Source organism: Ambystoma mexicanum, chromosome 6q (genome assembly GCF_040938575.1).
Source record: "Ambystoma mexicanum isolate Mex_15411 chromosome 6q, UKY_AmexF1_1, whole genome shotgun sequence".
NCBI classification, from domain to species: Eukaryota; Metazoa; Chordata; class Amphibia; order Caudata; family Ambystomatidae; genus Ambystoma; species Ambystoma mexicanum.
Window position 1 is genome coordinate 376,790,577 of NC_090937.1, and position 15,406 is coordinate 376,805,982.

Genomic DNA, 15,406 nt, shown 5'->3' on the forward strand with positions numbered 1-15,406 from the left:
ATACTTGTTTTTGTTCGAATGCCCAAGAACTGTGAATGTCATTTTATTCCCTTCCTTTATTGTATTTCGTTGCCCTTCCCCTGCTCTCCTTTCCCTTGGTGTACTTAGAGGCATTCTGTGAACTACAGATGGGGCGATATTGATCAGCAATAAATGAATAAAGGGATGAGCCTGTTCTGTATTGTTAATGTAATAGTTGTTGATTCAAATAAAATAACGTTTAGACTTCCTAGCTTGCAGAGAGACATCTTTGTCAAATGTTTTATTTCCAAATATGACATCATTCTTACTGGAAAAGCAGTGAGTGTACTCCCACCCCTCCATCGTAAGGTCCAACAGGACCAATGATCACTGTCTGATTTAGCTCCACTGAAATGGTTCATGCCCCAGTTATCATATGGGGGCGGGGGGCGAGGGCGGAGGGCTTCCCAGTGTGATAAGGCAAACAGCATACAACTTATTTGGAACAAAATGAAGAAAATGATAAGTAAACAAGAGAAAGACAATATTGTCAAGGAATCAAGAAAATATATTTTAAAAAACCATTGTTTTAAGGAACCTTGAATTTAATGATCACCTCTTAAAACAATGTCATCCTTAATTTCCACAGACGCACCCGAACTAATACAAACTATCATAAAGTAGCATCCCAAAGTATCATAATGTAACAAAAAATAAATAAAAATATCCACAAACCACAACACACGTGTGCAGGCGCGCAACGCAATTGGGTTCCAGCCCCACAGAATTTGACCTGGGGGGCGGGGCATCCGCACATAGATTTTTGTTAGTTAGAGAGGGGAGAGAGAAGCCTTTCCTGAAACCTGCGGCTTTAAAGTGTTACTGTGTTTGTGCAGAAAAATTGATTTGCACAAATGCAGCAAAACTTTAAAGCTGGTAGAGTTCAAAAAAGGCTTCCCTCACCTCTGCCTAACAAAAGCATATGCACACATCAGCCCCCTTTACCACATGCAAGGGAACATATAACATTATGTGCTCTTTCAGATCCGAGGGGAGGGGGCTGATGTGCGCATCTGCTTTTTGTTAAGCAGTGAAGCGAGGGAAGCCTTTCCTGAAAGTGGAAGAGTTAAAGCTTACTGTGCTCATGCAGAGAAACATATTTGCACCAACACAGACAAGCTTTAAAGCTGCTAGTTTCAGGAAAGGCTTTCATCACTGCTCTACCTTACAAAAATCAAGTGCACACAGCAGCCCCCTACCCACGGATGCAAGCAAACATATAACACGTTATGTGTTCTTTCACATCCGAAGGGAGGGGCCTGATGTGTGCACCTGATTGTTGTTAGGCAGAGAAGCGTGGCAGTGTTAAAGTCACTTCCCTTTCCATGGTGGCCTGCAGGAGCAGAGAGGAAGGAGCAGTGGCGGGGAGTGCCGCTGCCACAGAAATAAGGTAAGTGGGGGTTGGGAAGGGACAATACAAATATAAATAACGGGACGGAGGGTGGGGGGAAGATGGCAGCGGGGGAACCAGCCATCAGGTGGGATGGAACACGGGCTGTCACTAGAAGTTCAAGCCCGCTTTCCTAGACACCTGATAGGCTGACTTCCCGAGCCAGGGTGCTAATGTTAGTTCAGAAAAAAGCATTTACACAAACGCAGAAAAACTTTAAAGCTGCTAGTTCCAAGAAAGGCTTCCATTGCCTCTGTGCCTCTGAAAAATCTAATGCGCACATCCGTCTTCTCCCCATAGATGCTAGCCAACATATAACAATGTTAAGTGTTCTTTCAGATTTGAGGGGAGGGGCCTGATGTGCATACTTGCTTTTTGTTAGGCACCGAAATGAGGGAGCTCTTTCTGAAATTGGCAGTGTTAAAGGGTGTTGCATGTTAGCTCATTATATATGTGCAAATGTGCAAGGAGTGTGTATGTAATGTATGTGTGAATGAGTGTATGATGTATGGGGGAGCTGGGTGCGCATGTGAATGAGCAAGTAAAGAGTAAATGGGATGTTTAAATGAGTGAGTAAATCTGTAATTGTGTGTGTGTGTGTGCGCTTATTTTTAATGCTGGGCCGAGGAGCTGATTTTGGCGCATTAAGGGTGGGAGCGTGGTGGTTGGTGGGAGAGGGAAGAATGGGGAGAGGGGGATTTCGCTAAACATACATTTTTAGTGGACATCCATAGTAAAGTAAGCATAGTATGTGTTATGTGGCTAGAATGGCATTTGGTGCAGCCATTCTAGTCATTAATTATAGTGGCATGCCTTTTTTTTACTGGGCATCTATAAAAAAAAGTAGGCATGACATGTGTTACTACCGTGGCTAGACTGGCGTTTTGGTACAGCCAATCTAGCCATTTCTTACTGTTGCTTGACATTTCTTTACTGAGATGGACATGTTTTCTTATAGTATTATTAGGGGCAATAACAAACAGTGCATTACCCATTGCATCCCACAATCCATATTGCTCTACAGCATTAGCTTTGGGCCACTTTGCATGGAACTTAAGCACAACCCAGATACTAAAGCTAAATCGAGGACCGAAGTTGTAATCTTGCAAAATCTTTGCTCTCCTCAATCAACTCCACCACAGTCTGGCCCTGAGTTAATAACTGCAGTCATTCAAAGCACATGTATCACTGCGTACTCATAAAAGAATATATTAAAAATGCAGACAATGTTCCATCAAAATCCTTCAAACAAATAGACATAACAACGAAGCCATTCAAAACAGTGTTTGTTTCTGGTGAGAATGTTCAAATCTCTCAAGTAGAGAATGTAGAGCCGCACTGACTGTAAATTGCGTTTGCTTTTTCTTTAAGGCGGCTTGCATGCAAGCACGCCAGAGAAAGGCTCAGCATAAGCAGAAAGGCTGGCTTATTACTCTTCTAAAGTGAATCATTTGTAACTGCTCACCAGGGCCTTTTATCATCCACTTATCTCTTTCAACTGGACTGGGTGATGTAGAGGGAAGAAATGAATTGCTGGGTAATATGAAAATAATTAATCAGAATAGAATAGAGTAAGGGTAATGGCTCTCACCCTCAGTGGGACACGCGCATCTTGCAGCACAATGGAACCAGTGCAGGAAAGGGAGCTTTTGTAGGCTATGCATCTGCTCCTAACACTCTTTATTTCGAGATGAGAGGAGAGCACTGGGGCGCGCTGCAGGCGCATTAATGCATCTTCATTTTTCTGCTAGCGAGGAGGTCAGTTTTATGGCGCGTGCAGCATCTCCTGGCCGAAATGGTTTTTCAGTATCTCTTTTACCCTTTTTACTACCCAACAGACCGATATATTTCCATGGCCACGGTTTTCCGCGCTCTGACTCGACCTACGTGGCTGAGTCAGACCGGAGGTGCAGCGCGAAACGCCATCTTGTTATAAAGCCACAAAAGCGTGCCATCTTGGGTTTGCTCGCGTGCTGGTTTCCATTGTGCACCAGCTTGCTCAAAGAGCAGGATTAACGCTCGGCTCGATACACAGCCCGGAGAAGCGACACAGAAAGAATTCACGCTCTTGCCCCAATCAAAAGTCTCTACTGAGTCGCCTACATCCTTCGAATTCTTCACCAGTAGAAACCGACTTTCCTGTGTTGCCATAGAATTCCCTTGTCAATGTGTCAAAAGCATTATTGGCTCCAGCTTGTTCTGTTAGTACCTAAACAACCCGTGCTGTGTGTGTCATTTCTCGAAGTAAAGTCAGGCCACAGCAAGAGAGGGTGTCTAACAGCACGTGCCATGCTCACATACACTCTGAAATAATCTACATCGAACTGCACATTTTGTAAGGGATGAGGTGCGCCCTGTACGTGAAAACAAAATGACGTCACCTCGGATTTCCATGATCTTATCAAGGAAGTGGGCCCTTCGTTTTTTTTTTTTTACCTATTTGGCCATGGAACGCCTAAGTGACTTGCATGTATGGTAGCGAGTACTTTATACCATGTAGTAAAAGTCAAGGCTACCTGTTAAGGATTTTATACAGGCACAGATTTCAAAGATTGCTTTAAATGTCCTTGTAATACATGACAGCTTTCAATATCCATTTAAAAGCCTGTAAATAATGTCCCTTTCACAGTTTAGTACGGCCCTCGCTTGTAATAAGCAAATGACATCATTAAGGGGATGCAATACCCTCTTACAGACGTGCTGTGTCAATGCACTTAATTAAACCAATGATTAGCCTTTCAGACACCTTTCTTCTGACATATCATGCTGTGACACTTAAGAGCCATCAGCAGGTAAGCACATGATCATGGGAGTACGTTTATTTAGGGCACTGCTGAAGTTTCACACAGGTGATCAAGCATCTCTCGAGATGCTTCCACGTAAATTAAACCATGGAATCCTGTTGCTACATTTGACCTACTATGATGTTCTAAAATCCTGTGAAATCAATGAGTCCCACGCTGAGATCTCAGGTCTGCCCCCTGCTGGCAGGGCTGGCTGTCCTCTGGTTACATTCTTTATTGTAGGCTGCTGTAACATGTACCTTCCGATACAGCTTGTCTGGGTGGTGGGTGGGAGGCGGCTGTCTGTCTTCCATTTGCAGCACGAGAGATTTTCTGTAAAATTACACGAGACACATAAAAAATGGCTTAAAGATTATTTTCTCTACAAATGATCGCCACCGGACAAACAACATTATTTTATTTATGGTGTAACTTCTTTCTTTAGCAGCAGAACTTATTACACGTGTGTGCATGCCCTTACAACTTCTGACTGCACATGTAAACCGTCAGCTACCCCATGCCGAAAAAGCCAAAGCCAGTTGGTGATGAGGCAGATGCTCCAACTGCCGGGGCGGCTAGTGATTTTTTTTTTTATTATTGGAGGTTCATTAATATATACCTCAAATATGCCAGAGTGATTGATGCGTAACAAAGAAGCCTGAGCCACACACAAGGTTTCACGGTGGGTCCTCCCTTTAGAAATGTTTTTGAATAATGGTTTAAAATGGTGCATTTTACAGCACTCTTGACATGAAAAATTGGGTAAAAAGCCAGACAATTTGCAATTGGTTTTATAGAGTAACTCATGAAAAAAATCCAACAAATTGAAGTCACCAACAGTGCAATTTCCTAATGCATTTTCATGATGACTTTTCCTCACTATATATGATAGTATAAAAACATTTTCAGGCAGGCTGTGAGCAAACATTTCCATGCTGGCTGCACCAGTATATGCCAGTATTCCTGTATAAGAATATAATCATGTTTGCTTTGCACATAATGCCATTAATGATACGATAAGGAAAAACATCCACCCCGGTACTGCTAACATATGGCAGTTTACACACATAAGAACATACTCCAGCTGGCAATGCTATTAAAAATGGCATGTCCAAACTGGTTGCACCAAAATGCCAGTACAGCCACGGAATAACAGATATCATGCATGCTTTATCATAGATGTCCAGTAAAAAAAATGCCATGCCCCAATATGAAAACATGTCCAAACTGACTGCACCAAAATGGCAATCTAGCCATGTATTAATACATCATGCTTGCATTATCACAGACACTCTGAAAAAATGTGATGTCACAGTAAGTAATAGCTAGATAGCTGGATTAAAGTGCTGGTCTAGCAACACAATAACACTTATCATTATTTCTGTATTATAGATGCCCAGTAGAAAATGCCATGCAAAAGAAATGGCTAGACTGGATGACGAAAATGCCAGCCCAGCCAGGTAATAACCCTCATCATCCCTGTTTATCAAGATGCCCTGTAAAAAATGGCATGCTAGTGTAAGAAATGCATAGACTGGCTGCACCAAATTGCCAGTGTAGCCACATAATACGTATCGTGCTTTCTGCATTATAAATAGCCAGTCAAAAATGCAATGTCAAAGAACTGGCTAGACTGGCTGCACCAAATTACCAGTCTAGCCATGTAACAACACTTAACATGATTACTTAATCAAATATGCCCAATACACAATTTAATGTCACAATAAGAAATGGTTAGATGTGTTGTACCAAAATGCCAGTCTAGCCACACAATGACAGTTATTTTGCTTGCTTTATCAAAAAAGCCCTGTAAAATCATAATACCACATTAAGAAATGACCAGACTGGCAGCACAAAATGCCAATCTAGACATGTAATAACATATCATAAATGGCCAGTAAAAGAATATCATGGCACAGTAAGAAATGGCTAGACTAACTGCACCAAAATTCCAATCTAGCCACGTAATAACATATATTCTTTCTTTATCAACAGCATTTGTTTCTGGGCAACTATGATAAATGCCCAGTAGAAAATGCTATTGTTTCTGCATGACTCCAACCCCCTTCCCCTACCAGCCAAAACCAGCTCCCAAGCCCAGCACAACACATGTACACACACATTCACACACCACATTCACACAACATTCACTCACCCATTCACACACACACTGATTCATCAAACATTCACTCATTCACACACACATTACTAAATATAATTCAATTACCTTCATGCAGCCCCAACCCGGCCTCTGCTCCGCTGCATTGGCATCTCCAGAAATTGCTTTGGCTACCGTGCAGCACGATCAGGAAGCAAAGAGAGCTTCCTTTTCTCCCTGCACATGTGTGCAGGAGCCGCATCGCCAAATTGCCAGCTCTCTAATCTGTTTGAATGCGCATGGAGGTGCAGGAGCATCCCTTAACACATTCAAACATGCAGTTCAGCAGCCTGCTTTCTGAAAAGACTATGCAAGGCTGGGAAAGCACAACGCATGCAGCCTTGCTTAGTTCATTGGACATATGCAATGGGGAACAAAAACTATCAGGAGAAACTAAGTTTCCCTTTAACAGTGTAAATCACCCCAGGAGCACTCCTTCTATCTCAGAAAGAATCTGGGGGAGTGTTCAGTGTTTACACTGGGCTAGCTCATCGGCTCCTCCATACTAGGAAAGGGTTCTGGTGGGTCGTGCCGGCTCGCCCATTATGGGGGTTGACAGTGTAGATTGTTAGAAATGGTTATATCTGGGTTTCATGGAGGTTCATGAGCCAAGTGCACTGAAGTTGTTTTTTAAATCCAAAGCTTGTTCCCTTGCTACATATATTGGGGTTAACTGATTGGGCCTCATGGCAGACAGTTGAAAAACAATTTATCAGCCGGTTTCTGGGGTGCAACATGCAGTTCTGATTTTCTATGTGCACTTGGAAACAAGCTTTCCCTATGTGGAAGACATAAGCTCTAAGCCAGTAATATAATGGTCAAAATACGGAGCAAGGCTGTATTGATCCTAACAAGAGAAATTATGCCGAGTCCAATGTTCAGTCATGGTCACTTTGTTATACCGTGGTTAGCATACATCAAGAAATGCCCGGGCAATATACATTTTGAAACGTTAAGATGCAGGAGTTTTGGAATTTTATCTGCAAAGTTAAATAAATGCAGAAACCTAGTGCAATTATGTACAATATTTGACCTTCGGCATGTAATGCTGCTGAATGCTTAAACAGGGCGGATACATTGGAACAATGCAGATATGTAACTAGGTTAAGTTTCACTCTGTCAGCCTTATCACCTGCGGCAGGAAAATGGGCGAAGAAGGAGTGCCGTTGTCCTTTATGCCCAGGAGAAATTCGAAGCAATAATGCATGTTTGTTCTTTTGGCTGAAATATGCTTTTATTAGGAGACAGATATTAACTCCGCTTCTGCAAACTAAACATTTGCTCTTTTTCTCCAGATTGCTCCGAAAGATGTGTCACATGAGCTGTAAACAACTTTGCTGCAAAAGCCCAGGGAACAAGGAAAACACGTTTCGCCATATTTTTAAAATGATCCCGTTTTTAAAGCATACGTGATATATTTACACCTCCATGCGCCGTCTAAAACGTTTTGCTCATTAGCACTGTTATGTTATACGGTTGTTGTATCCTATAATGCTTTTATGGAGATTTCCCCCCAAAATAAACGTTTCTTTTCACTGACTGACTCACTGTGCCTAGTTGTTAAATAGGAAAACAGCCACATTTGTTGTCCAGGCCTGCAAAGGAGCAAATCGAAATGGTTTATCGGGAGTTTCATGTTTTATGTTGGGTATTTTTATGGTTTTTACATTTGACCTACTATGATGTTCTTGAATCCTATGAGGTGTATGGCACTGAGGATCATTTAGCACCACGCTCAGGTCTGCCACCCTGCTGGAGGGGTGCTTGTCCTCTGGTTGCAATCTTCATTGCCGGTTGCTCTACCTTGTACCTTCCTGCACAGCTTGTCCGGGTGGTGGGAGAGCCGGGGTCTGTCTGTCTTTCATCTGCGGGGAAACCTCTTTTGGTGAACTTGCCAAGCACACTAGAGAGTTTCTAGGAAATTATTATTTTAAACATAAAAGAAATGTCTTACACATTGTTTTCTCTTTAAGTGCTTGCCGCCAGCCAGAGGACATTATTTTATTTATTTTGTCACTTCTTTCCGCATCACATAGCACAACATATTACACAGACTTTGCACGCCCTGGCAATCTGTGACAGCACAGGTAGATAGCCATCTAATGCCAGAAATGATCAGAGCCAGTTGAGCAAGAGACAGATGCCTGAACTGTATAAGGACCTACACCCACGATGTATAGTGGAAATGTATTATCAGGAACTACATTTACTCTACTTTTATTTTTACATTAAGGTATTTGTTGATGCGCAGCAAACAAATGACCCAGAGGTATACGGACACATAGGACTGGAGTCCATAAGGATGTTTCAAGACAATACATACATAAAGGCTGAAACTAGCTAAACTAATCTGCTGGAGAAACCGTATCTAAACAAAGAGGTCTTCAATTTTTTCTTGAAACTCTCCAAGGACATACATCTTCTAAGGTCCAAAGGCATGGCATTCCAACTCATAAGTGCTGCTACCCAGAAAGTACCTCTTTTGACCAAGGCCAATTTGGCTCTTGGCACTTCTAATAACATAAGATTGTTTGATCTAAGGGTCCTGATCTCCTTTTTCAGTTTAGTCTATCTGCCAAGTATGCTGGGTACTGCCCTGATAAACATTTATGAGTGATGGTGAGTAGGAGAAACTCAATCCTGGACTCTACCGGTAGCCAATGAAGACATCTCCTAGCTTTCGAGACATGATAAAATTTCTTCAATCCCAGTATGGCTCTGATAGTGCTATTTTGCACTACTTGCAACCTAGCGACTTCTCCCTTCCCAATCCCCACCAGTAAGCGGCTGCAGTAGTCGATCTTGGATGCAATGATCGCTCTAGCCACTGTCTCCCTGCTTTTTTGTGAGAGGTAAGGTTGAATGTGGGAGAGATAGTACGCAGCTGAGGAGACCAGACTACTCACTTGAGCCTTCATGGCAAGGGATTGGTCCTAAATGACCCCCAGCGCTTTTATCTTGTCCTTAGTTGGCATTATGCAATAGTGCAATGAGGAAACTTGTATATTCTATACTGAGATTTTTCAGTCTTTGGATGGTGCTATGAGTTCCATTGTATCATGGTTAAGCTCCCCACCACTCATGCACACCCAGTCTTGAATGACATTGTAGGTCTCAGTAACCACACTGGCATCTACCTGATACTCTCCTGTCAAAGGAATGAGACGTTGGTTATCATCCGCGTAATTGGAAAAGCAAATCTTCTTCTCCTCTAACATCTGAAATAGTGGTGTTGTTAAGATATTATACAAAACTGGCAATAGACAGGCTCCCTGCAGTGCCTTCCTATCGGCACCCTCTAGAGATGACAGAGTGGCGATTCGTTTTCAGCGTTAGGCTGCTGTTCCGTTCTGGGTTGCACAGGAGCACATATTTTAGGACGTGTATACCAGTCGACCATCATCTATGCGCTTTCCTATTTTAACAAGAACATTTTTGAAAGCTTCACTAATTTGTTTGACTTCTTATATTTTTCTTCATAGTCAGTGCAGCTTTTTCATCCAAGCCAAGAAAAAAGTTAAAGTTACTAAATAGTTACATTCTAATAAAAATACATTCAAAAGACTTTTATTAGGGAACAGAAAATATTTTTCCTACACACACTGAACCCGTTTCAATGGGTTGGGTTTCTCAAACGCTTAATTTTTCCGATAATAAAAACCCACTATTCACTCTTCTATTAATCCCTCTCAGATCTTGCTAAACATGTCCAATGGGACTCCTCGCAGGTCAAAGACGTGGGGATGCGAGGTGATGGCAGGTTGTTGGCTCTGGAAGACTTGGCATCCTTGTGTGCTGAGACGCTGAGACTGGCCTTTGGCTGTAAGCAGGCTGGGCTGGCTCTACATGCCATCAGGATACTGCAGTTGCATCAGCTTGGAGAAGATGGTGACCAGGCAGCAGTGTCTAATTGGAGATGCTAAAAGATTCAGAAGGTCTCAGATGTGGAGAGGGCAGGGCTTTGGCATTGAGCGAAACTCAGAGATGCTGAGGCGGTTGTGTGTCACGTTCAGGAGGGACTTCTGTGGTTCTTGTGCAAGCAGATTTGACTGTGTTGATGGTGCCCAAACCAGTGCCGATGTAGTTCAGAAAAGATGGGTAATCCAGGGATCACTTCCTGGGTTCTGTGGTTGGTCGGAGCAAGGTGAGTCCTTCTGTATTCCCATTCAATGGCTTGCACCTACAGGAGGTCCTTCACCTGCAATGAATAGGAGTGTTGTTCCAGCCAGAATAGAAGAGTTGGTCTAAAAATTGTCAACCCCACTGTTCCTTGGGAATGGTTAGCGGACTTTGGGATAGATGATATCCCCAACAGTGATCCAGTTCAAGTCTTCTTGTCCTTGTGGACGTCCAAAGATGAATACAATAAAGAGGGGTTACCCCTTTCCTTTTAAGAGCAAAATGCTGAGGCGGTTTGGCACAAAGTAACCCTGTTGTAGGCACTCCAATCCTGGTTGTTGTAACAAATGCCCTTATGACATCACACCCAGAACACTTTGGCCACAGTAATTGGGGGAGACAGGAAAAGGAATAGAGCCCTAAAAGAAATCAGATGGTGGGACACTTCTTCTGGCTTGCTGCTTCCTGTAATCCACTCTAACCTTGCCCCTTCCAGTGACTGCTAACTGCAAAGGGACTCTAGACGTCAGCATCCTAGTGTGAGAGTGGTTTGTTGTGTCAGTGGTGCTTCTGGAGCAATGATCCTTAGGAGACCTCCTGGAGGATGTCCCCATGCCCTGGAGGAAGGTGTCGCCCTTCCTGCAGGTGAATCAAAGGGGCAGCATTCTGGCCTTTGTTCCACATGGCTGTAGTGTAGACAGTAAGACCATCCGCCAATTCACATCAGTCCTGTCATAGCTGGTCCCGCTCACATAGCAGACATCAAATTGCTTGAGCTGCATAACCGTGTGTTCATATTAGTCACCAGATTACAAAAAGGTGTGGCTTAATTTTAAAGATGTATGTGCCATCAGACTAAGGCAGACAATTATTTCAATTTAGAACAGTCTAACAGTAAAGTAAAAACACCTCTGCCTCTAGGAACCTTGTGTCAAAGCAGCTGTCTGGGTTACAAGTGTGTCCTTTGAACCTGCCCTATACTACCTCACAGGTGGGGTTGAGGGTAAAGGTAGGCTAACCCAGAAAAGGCACAGTCATTTTGGCATGGGGAATTTATGAAAGGTGTTGTATCAGCAGACTTCCCTTTACCAGAATTACCTGCATCCGTTTATGTGAATCAAAATCAGAAAAGCCAAGGCTATCCCACCCTCACCAGATGGCTTTTTTGTCACACCAATGTATTTTGTAGCGTGCTCCCTTCAGCACCACTATGAACAGTGACCCCTTGGAATCAGGAATCGTGCCCATAGCCTGATACAGGATTGGATTACTCCTTAAGTCAGGAAACCTGATCTCAAACATCACCTCTCCAATTGTTATTGACCAATAACTAATATGCATTTTGTTGTAAAAATTTTGGAGAAAGTCATAACCTCACAACTGCACATTTTTATTCAGACTCAGACTTTACTGCACTTTATTCGATATTTGAGAAAATCTTCTTTGGAACACTCTGACTCGCTCCTGGTTTTAGTTGATCTTTCTTTGGCTTTGTCACCCTTGACCACGATATGATTCTTCAAAAACCTTGCACTTGGGAAGGGGTATAAGATAAAGCCATTCAGTGGTTTACTTCTTTTCTGGCAGACAGATCAACTGTGTGTCTCTGGATAGTTTTACTACTCACCATTCACCAGTTAAATTCAACATCCTTCAGGGCTCAGATTATTCTCTGGTGAATTACTGGATTCTCCGCAGGTTGCGTTTCACGGCTATGCAGACGGTTCAGAGTTGTATTTAAGACTTCCAGGAAACTCGAGTTTTGACATTTCTTGTCGTGAATATAATTTGCTAGAATTAAAATGCATGCTTGCTAACTGGTTAAGCATGAATTGTAATACAACCGAGCTAATCAATATTGTGTCATTGAGAAAAGTGAAAATCAATCAAACGTCACCTCCTGTTTTTTTACTGTTGCTATTTGCCACTGCCTTTAGCTCCAAACGTGAAAACACTTGGTTAATATTTTATTCCTATCTTTTGATAATCGCTTAAATCAAAGCTGTGGTTAGCTCTTCCAAATACAACATTACGTTCTCCAAGCAGATTAGACCATATTAGACTATTCCTTCTTCTTGCATGCATAGAAATACAAAAAATATCTGATCCAATGTCTCCAAATAGTTCAGAATTGTACAGCAAAATGTTTTTCTATGTGTTGGCCAAGAGATCCTGTTTCACCAATTCTTTTCAGTTTACATTGACTACCAGTCTAGTATAGAATTAATATTAAGGTAGATACCTTAGTATTGAAATGCCTCCACAACATTGCCCCATCATATTGACATCCCAAAATGATTTCTACAAGCCTTCTTGAACATTATGCGCCTCCTCTTAACACTCGCCACCCACCCTAAATGTAGTCTTAAATCTGCACTGGGTAAAACTGTTGCAATCCAGGGTGCTATTACATGGAATTCCCTGCTAGAATCACTTTGTGCTTCATTTAATCTACTTCTAAAACATTGTAAGACCCTCCTATTTCAAACCTACCTCTTTACTCAACATTAATTCTGTGATTGTCTCTTGTTTCTGTTGAACTCAGGGGCTTTACTGCCTTTGGGTGCTACTGCTTTGTATGCATCAATTAATGTAATATAGCAAAACATAACAAAGAATTGTTACTAAAGTTACTTTGGAGTTCTTCATGGCCACATGTGGCTGACTCTGGAAGATTTATGTTAAGAACCGAATGCTCTGGCACTTTTCTGAGTCTGACACCTTCTCCTGATTCAACTTGTGATTCTGTGGGCCCATCAAAACCAAGAATATTACAGAAATGGGCCAATCCATGGTATTAATTTTTGCTGATTAAATCAAAACAACAATACCATAAACAGGAGAGATTATGGAGGAAATAAAAAAACCTGGCGACAGAGGAAAAACACAAAGTGCTGTGTATAAATATAAAAAAGCCATCTTTGAAGCTAAAGCCAACTATTTACAGAATAAAATATCAACATCTATAAACAAACCTTGAGAACTCTTCTCCACAGTTACTAAATATATTAACCCCGTCATGGCCATTCTTAGTATTAGTCCATTCAGGAGAGGATTGCACAAGCACCGACTCAGACTTCAGTAACAATGGAAGCAACCACCCAGCTAATAGGGCACTTCGACTTCTCAGCAATTAACGACGACCTGATGAGTTCACTTTTATCTACATTAAAACTTACCACTGATCAGTTCTGTGGTTTTCTTGCTTCTGCAGCACAAAGACATGGAAACCGCAGTGCACAGTATCTTCAATGGGATGCCAGAATTGTGTTTTCAACAGCCGCAGTGAAAATGCAAATAAAATTAATAACATGCTCCTCAAAATGTTCGCTAGAATTTCACAGTGTGAACACGGTTTCTGCCTATCACAAACTCATCCACATGGACAATTTTAAAGAAACTCGCATGGATTTTTGGAAACTGTGTGCCCTATGAGAGGTCATTTAATATGCATTTATGTATGTGTTTACAGGCTGTTTGCTGCAAGGGATAGGGATGGTGATTCCTTCAGATGTGAAACCAAACTCCAGGGCCTCCCTGTTGCCCTGGAGATTCAGGCCTGGCTGCCTTCATCCATCAGAACTATTCCTTAAATATACAAGAAAATAATTACTTCTTAGATCACAAATGCGGGGAAGAGCAGATAAGGTTAGGTTTGTTCAGCAGCACAGTCCCATAAAAAGTGCATTAGTATGGCCATTAGTGGCCATTAGACCTTGAAGGGGGAGGCAAATTCCAAACACAGATCCTTTTGCTGACGTAATGTGCCTACAGAGGGGATCTATTGATTGAGGAGTGAAACTGCACATTACTTTAAAATTGGAGAAACACATTTAATTGCATAAGATAGACAGCATACATCGCACAATGGTCATTGTAGGCTTTTATTAAACATGACAGTTAACCCCTTCTAGCCATGTTAAAACGATTTTGGTGGAATAAACACAACTAAATGTATCAATGAAAATGTGATTTGGGCCTTCCTGTGAGTACAAAAGATGTGAAAAGGTTGATATAGCATGCCAAACATAATTAATATGACATCCATAAAGTGCCATATTTTTCACTGATGTGGTTCCTGAGTAAACAAAGAAAAGTGGTATCTGTGTACAGAAAGGATGTGCAGAGTCCATATTAGTCTCATCTGATTCGACTTAAAATTTAGTGGTCAAAAATGTATTCATACATGTAAAGTTTTGGAAATTAAGGGTACTTGCCATGTAGTGAGATTTCTATGTCATCAAAGCGTGCTGATCCCACCTGTCAAAGTGAGATGATGAAGTTCTCTCCTCCCATAGCTGTCCCAAAGCACTCCCCATCACCTTGTTCTATCAGCACACAGATGGGTAGTTAATATTAACCAATACTTTTTGTGAGAATCATGACACATTGTGATGTCATTTGCCCTATAACTAAGCCAAGTTTGCTTGAGAGCTGGAGTTCCTCCACTAATTCCAAGAGGTGACCTGCTGCCGAAATCTGGCAAGAAACATCCCAGGAGAGAGGCCTAATCTTGCAGTGGAGACAGGGGCCAGAAGACATAGAAACTTCTTGGGACCCCTTGGAGGAAAATAAAAGAGACCCTTGACTGACCGCCTTGCTGTACCAACGGTGTGTTCTGTTGCTCTCTGATGCCCAGTCCAGACCTCTCCTGTAAGTAGAACTACCCCACAAGCCCTAGATTACATACTCTATATTTTACAGCATTGTTTCAGTTATTTACCCATTGAAAAATCCCATGTTTGCCTGTGTAATTCCTTGATCAAAGTAAATCAATTAATTCCCCTGTTTAATTCACAGGATCTGTATTGTTGGCATTCAAAACCAACAACATGTTCCCAGTGTGTTGTGAGCCGATATAGTCATAAATATTTGCCAGAGGAATTAACCCCCCCAAACCTGCTTCGACGTGTGTGCGCACAATGTAAAAACAAA